This window comes from Symphalangus syndactylus, chromosome 2 (assembly GCF_028878055.3).
Source record: "Symphalangus syndactylus isolate Jambi chromosome 2, NHGRI_mSymSyn1-v2.1_pri, whole genome shotgun sequence".
Taxonomy (NCBI): domain Eukaryota; kingdom Metazoa; phylum Chordata; class Mammalia; order Primates; family Hylobatidae; genus Symphalangus; species Symphalangus syndactylus.
Window position 1 is genome coordinate 110673091 of NC_072424.2, and position 15947 is coordinate 110689037.

General features: G+C 37.6%; 1 long non-coding RNA gene across 3 annotated transcripts in view; it reads left to right on the plus strand.

The window, feature by feature from the left end:
- Positions 1-15947, plus strand: part of LOC129473687 (uncharacterized) — a 63544-nt gene that overhangs the window by 33915 nt on the left and 13682 nt on the right. For all 3 annotated transcript variants that reach the window (XR_010118896.1, XR_010118893.1, XR_010118895.1), the window contains 2 exons: positions 7506-7824; positions 8792-9007. This is a non-coding gene — a long non-coding RNA (uncharacterized lncRNA). The remainder of the gene's footprint in view (positions 1-7505; positions 7825-8791; positions 9008-15947) is intronic.

Sequence of the window (15947 nt, forward strand, 5' to 3'; positions counted from 1 at the left end):
ATGTCAGGTCGTATAGATTAGTTGAACATCCTGTCTTATGAAGTAAATTTATGTTTTGCCAGATGTAAAAAGTACCTAATATGTCATATTTAAAAATTGCTTTTAATGACTCTTTGCTAGTTTTGAGGTTCAAAATATTTGTTGAACTAATGGTGGTTATGTTTGTGCTTTGATGAACTCTGTAATGAAGTTTTATAATTTTGAGTGATAGTTCCTATAAAATTTCAGCAAAATTTTTATATTTCTAAAAGCAACATCAAGGTACGGGTATTGTTTAGGTCACTTCTTCATATCATTTCCACATATCTTCTGACAGTTTTTGTTTCAGACTACCTTTTCAAGGCTGTTGGCCATGCATGTTTGCAAACATCCCTGAAAGATAGAGATCCCTGTGGGATAGATGGAAGATTTTGTTTCTGACTAGGATAATAAAGATAATAGCTCTCACTAGAAAAGGATAAGCAGATTTGTTAGCAGCCCTTATTAGATTAGGGTTTTCTTAAGTTTGGAATTCCTCGGTTACGACACAGGCCAACTAACTCTGTGTGTAGCACTCACCTAGGTCTACCTGCATCACTCCCATGTGACTTGGGGAAAAGGTGGAACCAATGGGAGTGTGAAGCTCATGTTGCCTGCTGTGCTGTGAGTAACAGAGCCTTTTGTCTCTGACCCAGAAGTCTCATGTTCTCTGACAATACTTACAGAACTGTGTCTAGCTAACTTGTTAACTTACAAGTGGGGTCTAAACATCCCAGACCCTTTGCAGTTCCTGACATTTCAAAAGCTACATCAGCACAGTCACTTAATATCATGGAAAAATGTAAGGTACTCTTTACTTATTTTTTGGAGTTCTATTTTTACCTCTAATCTTTTCCCTTTTCTTTTTTCTTCCTTCTTTATTTTGTTATTTTTAATTTTCAGGATTGAATTTAAACACCTAATTTTTTTGTTCAACATTTAAGACACACATTTTGCTTTAAAGTCTTTCAGTAATAGTATTTAAATTATTTCCTTGGCTTTTAAAAAGGACAATTTTCTTAAATTTGTCTTTTCTAAAGGGTACTTATTTCAGAAAAATTTTCTTCTGGGTGGGAGTAGTAATTGCTTCTGAGTCACAGCAAGCAATGGATTGAATTTTAAACTCTGGAGATCACATTCCAGCCGAGCAATTTCCCAAAGAAAAGAAATCTAAAGTAGTCCCCTAAATATTAAGCAAGTGACAGCAATGATAAGTAGGGGACTGCTTTGAACTGACGACGGAGAGTGGGCCCATTGTGGTTTACCAAATTTAGACTTGGTAAAATGAGACCTAGCATGGACAGGCATAGGAGAAACCAGGGTCAGTCAATGGGGGCAGCCAGGGAAGCCCCAGCTGGCTTCTTTCAAGAGATACAACCAGAGAGAGGGTCTTGGAAGTCATCAAGGAGCAAGACATGAGCAGCTTAAAATGCTCTGGAGATGGCAAGGGAAAATTACATCCTGTGCTTTCAGGGCTGCAGGATGTGGGTTGACAGAATCAAGCATGGAATTTTCCTACTCAAAATGAGGGGACAAGACTGGTGATCAAAGGCAAGAAATAAATAAATGTCCCAAAGCAGCTCAGACTCATGACGCGTACGGCACAGTGAAATCCAATTGATTTCACTCAAGTGGTAAGAAAATTTCAGGAAACAATGAAGTGATGAAAGCATGCCTAATTCAGGAAAACCTGGTGGATCTTAGATGGCCCTCTTGAATTGCCTGTGTTAAAACTTTACTAAATATAATTAACTAAATAATTATTTAAGTATGCAGGCATTCTATATATTTAAGGAATTTAAAGTTTTTTGTTTTTGTCTTTTTTTTTTTTTTTTTTCGAGACAGAGTTTTTGCTTTGTTGCCCAGGTTGGGGTGCAGTAGAGCCATCTTGGCTCATTGCAACTTCCACCTCCCAGGTTCAAGTGATTCTCGTGCCTCAGTCTCCCGAGTAGCTGGGATTACAGGCGTGCACACCACACCTGTCTAATTTTTGCATTTTTAGTAGAGACAGGGTTTAGCCATGTTGGCCAGGCTGGTCGTGAACTCCTGACCTTAAGTGATCCACCTACTTTGGCCTCCCCAAGTGCTGAGATTATAAGCACGTGCCACCTCACCTGGCTTAATGTACATTTAAGGGATTAAAGTTATAGATTACAAAAAGACTCTCACTGTCAAGGCATCCTAATTCAGAAATCATTGCACTATTTTCTTCCTAAAGGTATTAAAGTAAAACAATACTGTAGAAATGATAAACTTTTATTAACTTCTTTGAAATAAAATGTTGTTAAATAATGTTATTCTGTCACACGATTTCTACCTGTTTTTAAAGCACATGGCCTTTGAGATCTATTTTGGATAATCCTAGATGCTTGACCCCTTTATTTGAGGAAATAGTCACAGTGGATTATTGATATTTAAGTGGCTTCTCTTAATGCTACTTGAAAAAAGTAACCATGAGAATCTTGCTTAAAATTTTACTTTATTTTATTGTTTTAGAGACAGGGTCTCACTCTATTGCCCAGGCTAGAGTGCAATGGCACAATCACGGCTAACTGCAGCCTCAAACTCCTGGGCTCAAGGGATCCACCTTAGCCTCTGGGGTAGCTAAGTGTGCACCACCTTGCCCAGCTAATTTTTACATTTTTTATAGAGATGGGATATTGCTATGTTGCCCAGGCTGGTCTCAAATGCCTGGGTTCAAACAATTTTCCTGCCTTGGCCTCCCAAAGTGCTGGAATTTCAGGCATGAACCACCGCACCTGGTCCTGCTTAAAATTTTAATTCTCATGTTAACAGAATGTTGGCTACTCCATCAAAAAAGCTCACTCTCCAGAAGAAAAGTAAACTAAATAACTGGGTGAGTAGGAAGGTAAGAAGTTGTATGGAATCTGCCCCATATGCCAGCTATTTATTTCCTCATTAAATGTTTAATGCGAGAAAAGTACTTATTATCTGCCCTTACAAAGCTTACTTTCTGGTTGGGGGAGACTGACAACCAACACATCAAATAATGTATCAAGTGGTGTTAAGTGCCATAGAGGAATATAGAACAGGAGAAGGGGAGTAAAGAAGCCTGGGCATGGGATGAGGATGTTGTCAGAGTCAGAGCCAGATATTTCAGAAACATACATCTGATAATAATGTCCCTTTGCTCAAATCCTTCAAAGGTATCTCATTACTTCAGCACTAAGACCACACTTCTAAACCTAATGTACCCCACCTTGCATAGTTTGACCCTTGACAAACTCTCCACAATCAACTCCTTCCGTGTGTGCAGACACACTCTTCATTTCTGCCATATTTAGTTCCACAGACCCCTAGGTTACATCATCCTTTCATGCGTCTTCTTGTTTATTGACCTGTAAATACCTATCCTTTGCTCCCCAATTCTGTCTGATCTAATAAAGCTTCTTCCTATCATTTAAGACTCTGACCTAGCATCGTCTTTTCTTAGAAGTGCTTTTAATCCATTTTATCTAGTACCATAGGTAAGTTTCAATTCCTCCTCTTTTCACGGCTCTGTAAATGGCTTCCCCCAAGTTATGCCACCTGCTCAGAATTCCACAACACTGTTCTCTGTGCTTCTGTCTGTTCTAGCACCTTTCACATTGTGTTACTTATGTAAGAAAGTTTGGAATTAGGTTAGCATAAACAAATAAATAGTTTAATTCTAATAATTCTAACTGATTCTTCTGACTTCAGTGTGAATTTCTCAAGGACAGGGTTTGAGTATGTTTGCTTTTATACTCCCTACATGGACACAATCCTTGGCACTTAGTATACATCTCACGATGTTTGTTTGATCAATCCATTTTGTATGTAAACATTCTAACTGAGCTTTAAATCTTTCTTGTTTTAGTGACAAGGATCTTCCATAGTAATTTTCTACACAATAGTATTAAGTTGTAGTCACATGAATAAACTCACCCCCAATTTTTTTTCTATTATAGATGCCATATCATATTCTGAGGACATAGTGTCATCTAATGCTTACTGAATTCATACTAGGTGCCAAGCACTGTTCTATGCACTTTAAATAAGTAACAACTTATTTACTCCTAATGACAACCCTGGAAATGGAATGGGTATTATCAATTTCCTCATCTTGCATGAGTACAAAGTGGTTAAATAACCTGCTAAAGGTTAGTCATATAACTAGGTTTCAAACTCAAGCAGCCTAACTCTAATTCTATACTTTCAACCACTATACAACACTGCCTACTTTTTATTAAGCTTCAGAAAGTTAAATTATTCATTCCTTAACAGAAGGGAAAAGAGGAAGCTGAGAAATATTGGCATAGAATTTGAACTACTTAGAATTTTAAGGGTTGTTTGGTATGGTGTGGAAGGTGCAAAGTACCTTAGGAATTGCGCCAAAGCTTTGAACTTAAGCCTCTAGGTACAGTGTATTAGACACATGATATTTTTGTCATCTGCTACCTTCAATAATAATTCATTTAATCCACTGAAGGGTGGTAAATGCTTTGGAATACATACAAGATGCTGTGGTTGCCATGGGGTGAAGTAAGAAGATATAAAACAAATAATTAACTCTCTGTAGCCTGCAAATAGTTTTTCCATTGTATACCTTCTATATGTTCTGCTGGTAAAATAACAACACCCATTTGAATAGCATGCTCACATGCACTGTTTCTTTGGATTCTTTCCACAACTCAGGAAGGTGTAAGCAGTGCATTCATGATGCATATCTTATAGATGCAAAGACTCAACTTGCCCAAAGGCATGAGTGGGGAAATGTGAAAATGAGTGAGGCATATGAATGACATCATTTGCTCCTTTTCTCTCTCCTTTATCTTGCCTTTCATAATTATATTAGATAAGACAGTTTAATTGCAATTTATCCAATTGCAATTTATCTTAATACTATTTATCTGATGTAAAACATGTCAAAATTGGTCCAGTTTTTCATTAATGTAAAGAAAAGTGGGCAAGGTGGCTTACGCTTGTAATCCCAGCACTTTGGGAGGCCAAGGCAGGTGGATGACTTGAGGTATGGAGTTCGAGAATAGCGTGGCGAACATGGTGAAACAATTAGCCAGGCATGGTGGCAGGTGCCTGTAATCCCAGCTACTTGGGAGGCTGAGACAGGAGAATTGCTTGAACCCAGGAGTTGGAGGTTGCTGTGAGCCAAGATTGCGCCACCTCACTCCAGCCTGGGTGACAGAGCTAGGCTCCATCTCAAAAAAAAAAAAAAAGAAAAAAAAAAGTGATTGGTTGAGAAACCATTTCTGAAATGTTGTAATTGATGTACAGACCATCTCTACAGTCTCCTGATTTTGGGGAGATTTTAATTGCTGATCTTACCTTCCAGTGTTACAACTCTTCTATGTTCTATGAGCTTCCACCACCCACATTCCTATCTGGTGAGAGCCTAGAAGAACCAAATATAATGGTTCCCAGAAATCTGGGTGATGGTGTTAGTGATAGTGACCCATGTTTCTCCAACAATAACAATACTTCGTATCTATTACCATGTTGGATTATTACCACAACCTCTCGAATTATGTGTGGTAGATGTTAATGTCCCAGATTTATAGATGAAGAATTGGCACATAGCTAGGGTAAGTGATTCTGTGTTCTTTTGAAAGTTTTCTCATAGGCTTTACCATATATGTTTCTGTGAATTCAAGTCTACTGTGAAGCGTACATTTGCAAACCGCTCCTTCCCATTCTCCCCCACGTAAATAAATAGCACCTTCATCTAGCAGTTGCTTGAGTAAGAAACTTAGGAGGTTTCCTTGAATTCTCTCTCTTCTTTCTCCCTACACCAAATCCATCAGCAAGTCCTGATTACTTTATTTCAAAAACACAACCAGAATCTGTCCACTTCTTTTCATTGCAGGTATTTTTCTGTATATCATTTAGGATTAGCATTCCCAGGACCTAGAACAGTATCTGGTATGTCATAGGTCCTCAATAAATATTTGTAAAATGAATATTTCCACTATGATACTAGCAGTGATATTAAAAATATTTAGAAATATATATGGCAGGAACTTGGACCATCGGCAGGACTTTTGAAGTTCTTTAAATTTCCTGCTCTGCCAGGTGCTAACACTTTGATTCCTGGGTCCTGAGGCAGTTTGGAAGTTCTGGGGGAAAGGATAAGATGGCTGAGACATCACCTAGGTATTACCTTTTCTCAAGTGTTAGGAGATACTTAATTTCTGTTAATGTGCTTATGAATTGAATGTCACAACAGAAAATGGATTGTGCGTTCCTACATTTGGGAGATGGAACCAACAATAATTCACTAAATTTGAAGTATTTTTATAATTATGAACATATTAGGAAAGAAGCTAAAATACTTGTTATAACAAAGGCAAACCTTTACCCAAGCCAGGCAGTTTGGGAAATGCTGCTGAAAATGTATCCTCTCTCCAAGAAAAGTAACTTGAGTACTCATCTAATTTTATTAAAAAAAATTCCAACAGCCAATAATCACCTTGTAGCAATAGTATATGTGTGTATTTACCTGAATAGTAACCAATTCTGATAAATACTTCCTAGCCTACAAAAAAGATATTGATGTACAAAGAGTAGGAATAGAAATGCTTCGTTAAAATAAAGAAGGAAACAGGAGGTGTGGTAAATTTTTGATACTATTTTAATTTTTAATCTATTTTATAAATTCTAAGTAGTGTCAGACAAGAGTGCATTATTGCTTCATAATTCAGCAGCTTTGTGATCTGTAGACTGTTTACTACATCAAAAAAAACAAAAGGATGGACAAGCAGAAAATCCTGTGAATCCTGAATTCTTATATTAAAGTGAAAATATTACTACTCTGCTATTTGACTTGTCCTCGAATCCTTGGATTATTAATCAGTTTGAGAGGGTCCAGAGAGAGAGCCTTTCCTGTTGCAGATTTGCTTTGTCTGTTTCCGTCATCTGTATCAGATAGGAGTTAAGTTAGAAGTGAAACATGACATTCTGACAGTGAATCCGGCAGACAGATTCTTGGCTGCATTCTCTGCTACACTTGAACTTCTGCTAAGCATGTGATGAAAGAGTGTTTTCAACTGCACCAGCTGTGGAGAGGTTAATAAAACAAAAGAGGGAAACAAAAGTGCTCACAGCAGAAAGCTTCTGGCTTTGCTGATTTTTCTGGTTACAAACAATATGTCAGAGAGCTGTAACTGCTGTGTTGGTTTGGGCTTTAAGCCATTTAAGACAAGTTGAGCTTCTGAATTAAAAGTTTAAAGAGAATAAATAAGCAGCACATCAGATGCAATGTTATGTATTTTGGTGCTGGAAATGGAAAGCTCTTACTTTGCCATAGACAATTGGAAATTAGGAAACTGGTGTGTATTTTGCTGGCATCCTTGACAGTTTCTCCTGTAAACAGAAGCCTGCACAGGCTTTCAGATGTTTGAGATATGCAGAAGCAAAAGTGGTCTTGGCTTAGTGGACTGCAAGCAGTCTCTTATGCTTTCTGTCTCTCTTCCTGTGTCCCACTCCTCCAGCAAAGGACCATGGAATGTGGAACCTTACCCAGCCTGCTGCTCAGGAGGCGATTGCTCAAGGCTGTCTTATGCAGAGGGGTCAACAGTTGACCCACGAACCATTTAAACTGGAAGGAAGAATTAACCAATACCCTGAGAGATTGGCTACAACTACTTTTCCCTGAAAGTTAGAGTGCAGAGTGCAGGAGAGGAAGGCCATTTACTAATTTTCCTGTTTCCTTCACCAGTCTTCTACCTCTCCGTAGCTAAGGTCCTTCACTCAATATACTCAAGTCATCTCTGCTATGACTGCATTCCCACATGCCACGGCATATAAAAGGTAGGATAAAGAGTTCCATCACTTCACACAAGCATCTACCAGGAGGAGGAAAATAAAAACAACATTTGACTATCAACTTTGCCACTTGCTGTGAAACCGAAGGCTTGTTATTAAGTGTTTGGAGACATAATGAATGTGACTTACATATGTCATCTGGGAGACATGGTGTTTATATTTCTTGAGTTGAATTGGGGCAGAAAAAAATGGGCATTTAAAATGCTCAATAATTGAGAGAAACTTTAAAAGTTATACCTTACCCTAGTTTGTCTAATAGCTATCATTATCACCTTATTAGTCAGTTACTTGGGAAATTCAGAGATTTAGAAAATTCTACTGAAATAAAATGGATTGTTTCGGAGGCTGTTTCTGAAGAGTTGGAGAACTCCCACAAAGTCCCAACACAAGTCTCATTCCTCGTTTCCTCCTGACCCCCAGTATTCCAGCTGATTCAAGTTCACGCCCACATCTTCTCTTCAGGTGTGCAGTTCCTCAGAGAGTCTTCTTTGTGGCTCCTAGACTTATTTTGTCAAGTACTGGAGCACCATGAACTTGTTAGGGAGCAAATGCACACGTGTTCGACACCAGAAGACAATCAGATGCACTGATGTCTTGATTTACTGGGTTTGTAAATTTGGGTGTGATTAAGCACAGCACTGAGGACTCTGTCCTTGTAGACTGCACTTACTGCACGATAATGAATGTGATTTGATTTACACAAATGTGATCTGCGGAAAGGTTTGTTTAGGAGTACTCTAAGTCACAAACTGAGATATATACTTCATATAAAGCATTAGTGAGGTCCAGGGAACGGTTAGGCAGAAGTGGGGAAGGTGTTGAGTTGGTTGGAACACTATGTGAGAAGCTAAGTTGCCCCAAATTTTGTTCAACATAAGCATACAATTATCAAATACCAATTTGATATCAAGACAATACTAATTTTTACTTCTCCTTTTCTCTCTACCGCTAGCCTGTGAAGAAAAAACCAACACCGAGAATTTTTTCCATCCCTCACTTTCCTTTGAGAACTCAACAACCCAAGCAACCTTGACCTTTTCCCAAATACCATTTAGGAGAAGTCACTGGCAGTTTAAGAAAAAGATTTTTTTAAAAAGTTTCAGGGTGAGACATCTTCCAACATAAACTTTAAACTTCATTCTTAGCATCAAAGCAGCAATATTTTTGTGTGAGTACTTATTTTTAATAAACTTCACTTTTTAGAGTTTATTTAAACAATTTTTAGAATTTTATTTATTTTTGTGGTGTACATACTAGATGTATGTATTTATGAGGTACACAAGATCTTTTGATACAGGCATGCAATATGAAAAAAGCACATCATGGAGAATGGGGTATCCATCCCCTCAAGCATTTATCCTTTAAGTTACAAATAATCCAATTAGACTATTTATTTTAAAATGTATAATTAAGTTCTTAGTGAACTATAGTCACCCTATTGTGCTATCAAATTGTAGGTCTTATTCATCCTTTTCTTTTTTGTTTTTTTGAGATGGAGTCTTGCTCTGTCGCCCAGGCTGGAGTGCAGTGGCATGATCTCGGCTTACTGCAACCTCCACCCTGGTACAAGCGATTCTCCTGCCTCAGCCTCCAGAGAAGCTGGGATTATAGGTGCGCACCACCATCCCCGGCTAATTTTTGTACTTTTAGTAGAGACGAGGTTTCACCATGTTGGCAAGGCTGGTCTTGAACTCCTGACTTTAAGTGATCCACCTGCCTCAGCCTCCCAAAGTGTTAGGATTACAGGCGTGAGCCACTATGCCCGGCCCTTATTCATTCTTTCTATTTTCTGTTTTGTACCCATTAAGCATCCCCACCTCCCTGCCATCCCTTCACTACCCTTGCTAGACTCTGGTAACCACCCTTATACTCGTCTATGTTCATGAGTTCAGTTGTTTTGATTTTTGGGTCCCACAAATAAGTGAGAACATGTGATGTTTGTCTTTCTGTGCCTGGCTTATTACCCTTAACATAATGATCTCCAGGTCCATTGCAAATGACTGCATCTCATTCTCTTTTTATGGCTGAATAGTACTCCATTGTGTATAGGGACTACATTTTCTTTATCCATCCATCTGTTGATGGACACTTAGGTGGCTTTCAAATCTTAGCTATTGCAAACAGCACACGACAAACATAGGAGTGCAGATATCTCTTCCGTATCCTGATTTCCTTTTTTTGGGGTATACAACCAGCAGTGGGATTGCTGGATCATATGATAGCTCAATCTTTAGTTTTTTGAGGAACCTCTAAATTGTTCTCCATCGCACTTGTACTAATTTACATCCCCACCAACAGTGTATGAGGGTTCCCTTTTCTCCACATCCTTGCTAGCATTTTTTGTTCCCTGTCTTTTGGATATAAGCTGAACCTTAGTTTTTAATCTCTAAACTAGGGCTAGGAGTGTTTAGGTAAATACAAAAATTCAATGTGTCTAAAATAAAGATACCTAGCAGAGAATATGCAAAAAATTAAAGTTTTGCCTCCTCTTATATAAGAAATATAATTAACACTTACTAAATTTGATAGTAGAGGTGAATGTAAATTAATTCCCGTAAAATAATCTTTACAAACATAATATAACCAACCAGTAAAACTGGCTTTGAGGAAACATTTGGCTTCTAATTCAGAGAATACTTCATCTTTGTATTTTCTCCAGTATTTTTGGAATGTATGTTCAGCGGGCAATAAACAAACAGAAATTTCAAATCATCTTCGTCTTGGTTTGGAAGAAGTAGAAATAGTGTAACTATTGGCCACTGAGACGCTGTGGGTTTCCCAAGAGACAAGATGTGCTGGGCGTGGAGCCTTAGATTGTGGAGTGGCAAAATTACAGGGCTTGGAAGAAAATATTATTCTACATGGCCCAACAAGGCATGTTATCAGATACTTAGTACTGGCTGCTTACCTGGGCAGCACCCCAAAAGGGAGAAGAGTATGGGATAGAGGAAATAATTATCTGGAGGCTGTTATTCAACACTTAAGATCCATGTGAGGGAGCTACAGTACAATGTTTCTTTTACTGCAGTCTGTATTAAAATGTCCACTTCATCTGTTTTTGGGAATATGTTGCTTGATTCAAATAACTATTTTTAATTTTTAAAGTAAACAAAATTAGAATAATAGGAACAACGTTAGTTTTGGGAAACAGATAAGGGTTATCGCTGTTCTTTTTAGCATCAGTCACCTCGTGCTGAGTCTGCGAGAGGCACAAAAGGATCTCCACCTAGCCAGTGTGCCTCCCTTTCTGGAGGGCCCTTGTCCTGTGGTAAGCAAGTGAAGCATCAACACCTATAGAGGGCCCACTAGCTGCTGTCAAGTGATGTCTGGCTTAGAGATGACAAATAAAATACGGGACCCATGGCAACAATAGAGAACTTTGCTTTCATAACTGAAAACCTGAGAAAGTTTTGCTGTGTGGAATCACCAATTTGCTTTTCCACAGGGGTTTGCTATCCTGTTCGTCAGTCTGATTTTTGATTATTCTAAAATTGTCTCTGAGTGCAGTATAAAGCATTTCTGTGCATGAACCATAATACATAGAGTAGATGTCTGCCTTTCCTTACCAGGCGGCAGATTCTCCCTGGATCATTTACTGTTTAGAATCACAAAACAAATACAATGTTGTATAATAAAACTTTACAAATGGTGAATTTTAAAAAATGGTTTATAATCTCTTAATTACATACTGCAAAATGAAAGACATTGGGAAAAATAATTTTAACATAGTAATGACTCTTTGCGAAGTTCTTTAAAATTGCCTTTTAAAATTACTGATTACATCAAGGGCAAATATAAACATTATAAATTGATCAGATTAACTTTTATGGGTTTTCTTCTAAGAGTACTTTTCTTTTTCTCCTATCAGGCTTTTTTACTGAATCACCAATCTAATTTCTAAATTGTTGTTATCCTTTAAAATTTTTACAGTTATAAGTTATGTGGTATTAATTATATCTGCTGGGAGGATTTATCCAGATGCATGGTTTTCTCTTCCCTTTTTTTTTAATCAATAGGGGATTTTAGTAACATCATGATCATCATATTACTCACTGGGAACCCATTGTGTGCCAGGCACTTTGTAGACATTCTTTCAATTGTCATAACAACCTTGTGGTGTTTACAGGTGAGGCTCAGGAAGTTAAATAAAACTCTAAGAATTTGTACTCAGGGTTGTCTCCTTCAAAATTCTTTGCTGATCCTAATTCTGAACTGTGTGAAGTTGTCAAAATATGAAATATTGGCTACCCAAGCATGGTAACAGTACATTTGTAAGCATTAATGTATCCAGTGGAGCAAATCCCTTGTCTTTAAAAGGCCCATGCTTGTTTTTCAGAAACTCTGAGGCCATAGGACTCTACCACGCCATAAACTCTGTTGGTTTTTGCTCTGTTTTCAAAGCATCTAACGCTGCCAGAAAGTAGTTCAAGCATGTTGGAAGAATCAAGCTTCCTGAATTGGGCGATGCATAATTTGGTTTAAAACTGATATAACAATCGGAAATTCTACTTATCCACTGAATCATATTGATTACACGCCAAAGTCTTGTTCTTTATCCTAACCGCACTCATTCTATTTTTTTTCATCTACAGAATTCTCGTAGCCTACAAAGCAAATTTCAAAACAGATATTTAAAGGGATGAAAGGGCTTAGATAACTTTATAAAAATTAGGGGAAATCAATTTCAAGGATAACTGTAGATATCTGGAATATGTAAGTAGCATCCAAGTTCTTGATTATAAAGACATGTTACTTGGTGACTTCAAAACCAAAACAATGCTCCTCTTGGGATTTTCAATAAATACAGAAAGAGTAAACTCAGAGTAAAGATATAAGTAGAGATAGGGCTTAAAAATGGAAAGCAATTATGAAGAGAAAGTGAAAGACAAGGAGGAATGTTTAGAAAAATCAGATAACAGTGATCCAAAAGAGAGAACCCTCAGGATAGAGAAAGATACAAAGATAAATAGTGGTGGAAAATAATGAGGGCACAAGGTTATAATTCAAAGTAAATTTTCCAAATTGCATGTCCTGTTTAAAGTATGTGTCTTAGAGTTTTACATAAGTCTGGTGCAATGGGAAAAAACACTGGACTGGGAATCCGAGGTCCTGGTTTGGGATCTGGCTAAACCATTCATCATCTATGTTTTCTTAAACAACCTATTCAGGGCCCTGGTTATTTTTTTATATATATATATAGATCCAAGAGATGCTATTAAATGCCTTCTAGTGCTAAATAACTCAATCTAGCACGGAGCAGAATTTAGAGTAATACCTTATTAAGTGGCAAGACAATATTTTCTTGCCATTAACTGATACTGTGCTGATGACAACCTGCATAGGACCCAACAGAGTCCGGAGAACCTGTTCATTCTTTCTTTTCTTTTTTTTTTTAAGAAACATTAACTTTTATTAATTTATTCATCAAGTATTTTAGGATGGTTATATAGTTTGATAATATGCTGAATGATCATTAAGGATATATCAAATTTTAGTAACAAATAAATTATTTAAAATTATTTGCCAGAATCTTAAAAATGACAAAAACTAAGAAAACTGAGTCACATTATGATGGTAAAATTCAAATGTTGAGGTATCCTAAAAGAGAACATAACAGCAATAAAGTATTAACAGCAATTTTCATATGGCATTCAATGTAAAATACATTGAAGTCATTAACATAAAAGAGTTACTCAGGTAAAACATTCAGCCAAAAACCCACCAAAAATGTGTTAAGATTCTATTTATTCAAGTCTAATACATCTTTAAGTGGAATTTTGATGTTTTTTCTATGTGGACTCTGAACATTTTTATTAAGATTATTTTTTGCCAGGCATGGTGGCACATACCTGTAGTCCCAGCTACTTAGGGGGATGAAGTGGGAGGATCCCTTGAGCCCAGGAGATCAAGGCTGCAGTAAGCCATGATTGTGCCACTCAGCTCTAGCCTGGGCAACAAAGTGAGATTTGGTATTAAAAAAAAGGATAATAATAACAATATTAGTGTTATCAAAGTAGTGTAGTGGTCAAACACGGGGACTCTACAACAAGCTACTTAGGTCAAAATCCTGGCTTCACTACCTACTAGTTGTGTGATCTTGAGCAAGCTATCAACACACTCGGTGCCTCAGTTTCCTCACCTATAAAATGGGTATATGAATACTCACCTCATATGACAACTTTAAACATTAAATGAATAAGTACAATTCTTCTAATAGTAGCTTTACCCTGCCACTGTGATAATCATATTTTGCTGACATTATGCAAACATTCTCTTAGATTTTATTGTATACAGTGCATATTTGATCTTTCTTACCAACTCAAAACTGACTATGCAAATAAAAGTTTGGTTTTTTTTTTTTTTTGAGATGAAGTCTCGCTCTGTCACCCAGGCTGGAGTGCAGTGGCGCAATCTCGGCTCACTGCAAGCTCCGCCTCCCGGGTTCACGCCATTCTCCTGCCTCAGCCTCTCCGAGTAGCTGGGACTACAGGCGCCCGTCACCATGCCCGGCTAATTTTTTGTGTTTTTAGTAGAGACGGGGTTTCACCGTGGTCTCGATCTCCTGACCTCGTGATCCGCCCGCCTCGGCCTCCCAAAGTGCTGGGATTACAAGAGTGAGTCACCGCGCCCTGCCAAAAGTTTGGTATTTTAAGGTCTAGTGCTGGTCCTTGAGGTCTAGATAAAATCGGTGTACAACTGGACACTACTGTAATTTGGGCCTTCTGTATAATAGTTTTTTGCCTAAAGTGTCCCTATAATTGCCAACTCAGTAAACCCTTTAATTTCAAATATACAATGATGCATAAAAGCATGGTGCCGTAGTCAGAATAAATTTTAAAATGATCTAATCAAGTGGATGTTAGAAAAAAAATAAGGTGAGTTTGACATTGTAATGTCCATATAGGTTTTGAGGTAACATGGATAGTTCTTTTTTCTTCTGACAATGAAGAAAAATATGTTTTCATTTTTTTGTGTGTGCTTTTAAAAGCACGTAACCATCAGTGCCAGTGCACTTAAGTAATACCAAAATAATACCTGCCCTTTACCCCTCCCGCTCACACACACACGCACACCCCTGAGCATATCAGTGGAAGATACAGGCGTTTCTTATGTAGCACATGATCCCTGTAGCCTTGATTGATGAGTTGAGGATACTTATGTACTAAGGAAAGCTGGTGTTAAATCTAGGCTCATGTTAGAGCTTGAGAAGCTGTTTTGACAGGAGGAAGTGTAGAAGGGAATCAGTATTACTCTGAACAGAATTATACTTTGTCTCTTAGCTCCATATATTTTAGCTGTGTAATCTTGGGAAAGTTATTCAAACCCTCTGAAACACAGGGTCCTATTTCATAATGTGAGTACAAATACCGTATCTATGTTATAAAATCATTGCAGTAATAAATAGAAGCATCTCCGTGCTCTGCAAACTCTCAAAAAAGTAATGTTTATTCTATTTTGGGGGATGGGGTGGGGTATGTGGACTGTTTTTATGTTAAATGAAAAGAAGGGAATATTCCAATGAATAAAAGAAAAGTACATGTGAAACATTTAGAAAAATTATAGGAGAGGTTTTTGAACTCTAGAATAAAATGCTTAGAATATAGAAATTGCTAAGTAAACATCAAGTCATGAACAAATCACATCCTTTATCTTCATGAAGAAAAATGTAAATAATTCTTCAGAAAGCTTTTTTTTGATAACTCTTTACAGAAGAGTCAGGGAAAAAATAACATCAGCAGGTCTGAAGCAGATTTCTAGCAGAAGTACTAACAAAGGCTTGTCCTCTGTCTCTCAAAGAGGCTTAAAAACCAAAGTGGTCCCCTAGTGCAATGATGTCTAGTTAATGCTAGTTGTGTTTGACAAGTGTCTTAACTTGGAAAAATTTCTTTCTCATTGGTTTTCTCAGCCATCATTGTGTGGGCAGATATTTAAAGTAACTAATGTCAGCTAACCTTCAAAGAATCAATAACCAAAGTCACTCACACATATACAAAACCATTAGAAAGGGAAGGCAGGAGCCAGTGCAGTGAACAGCCTCATCTGTCAGATGCTTCATCTCTCAGTTGATGGTGTTCCCATTGGGGGGAAGGACCTGTGCCAGTGAGGAC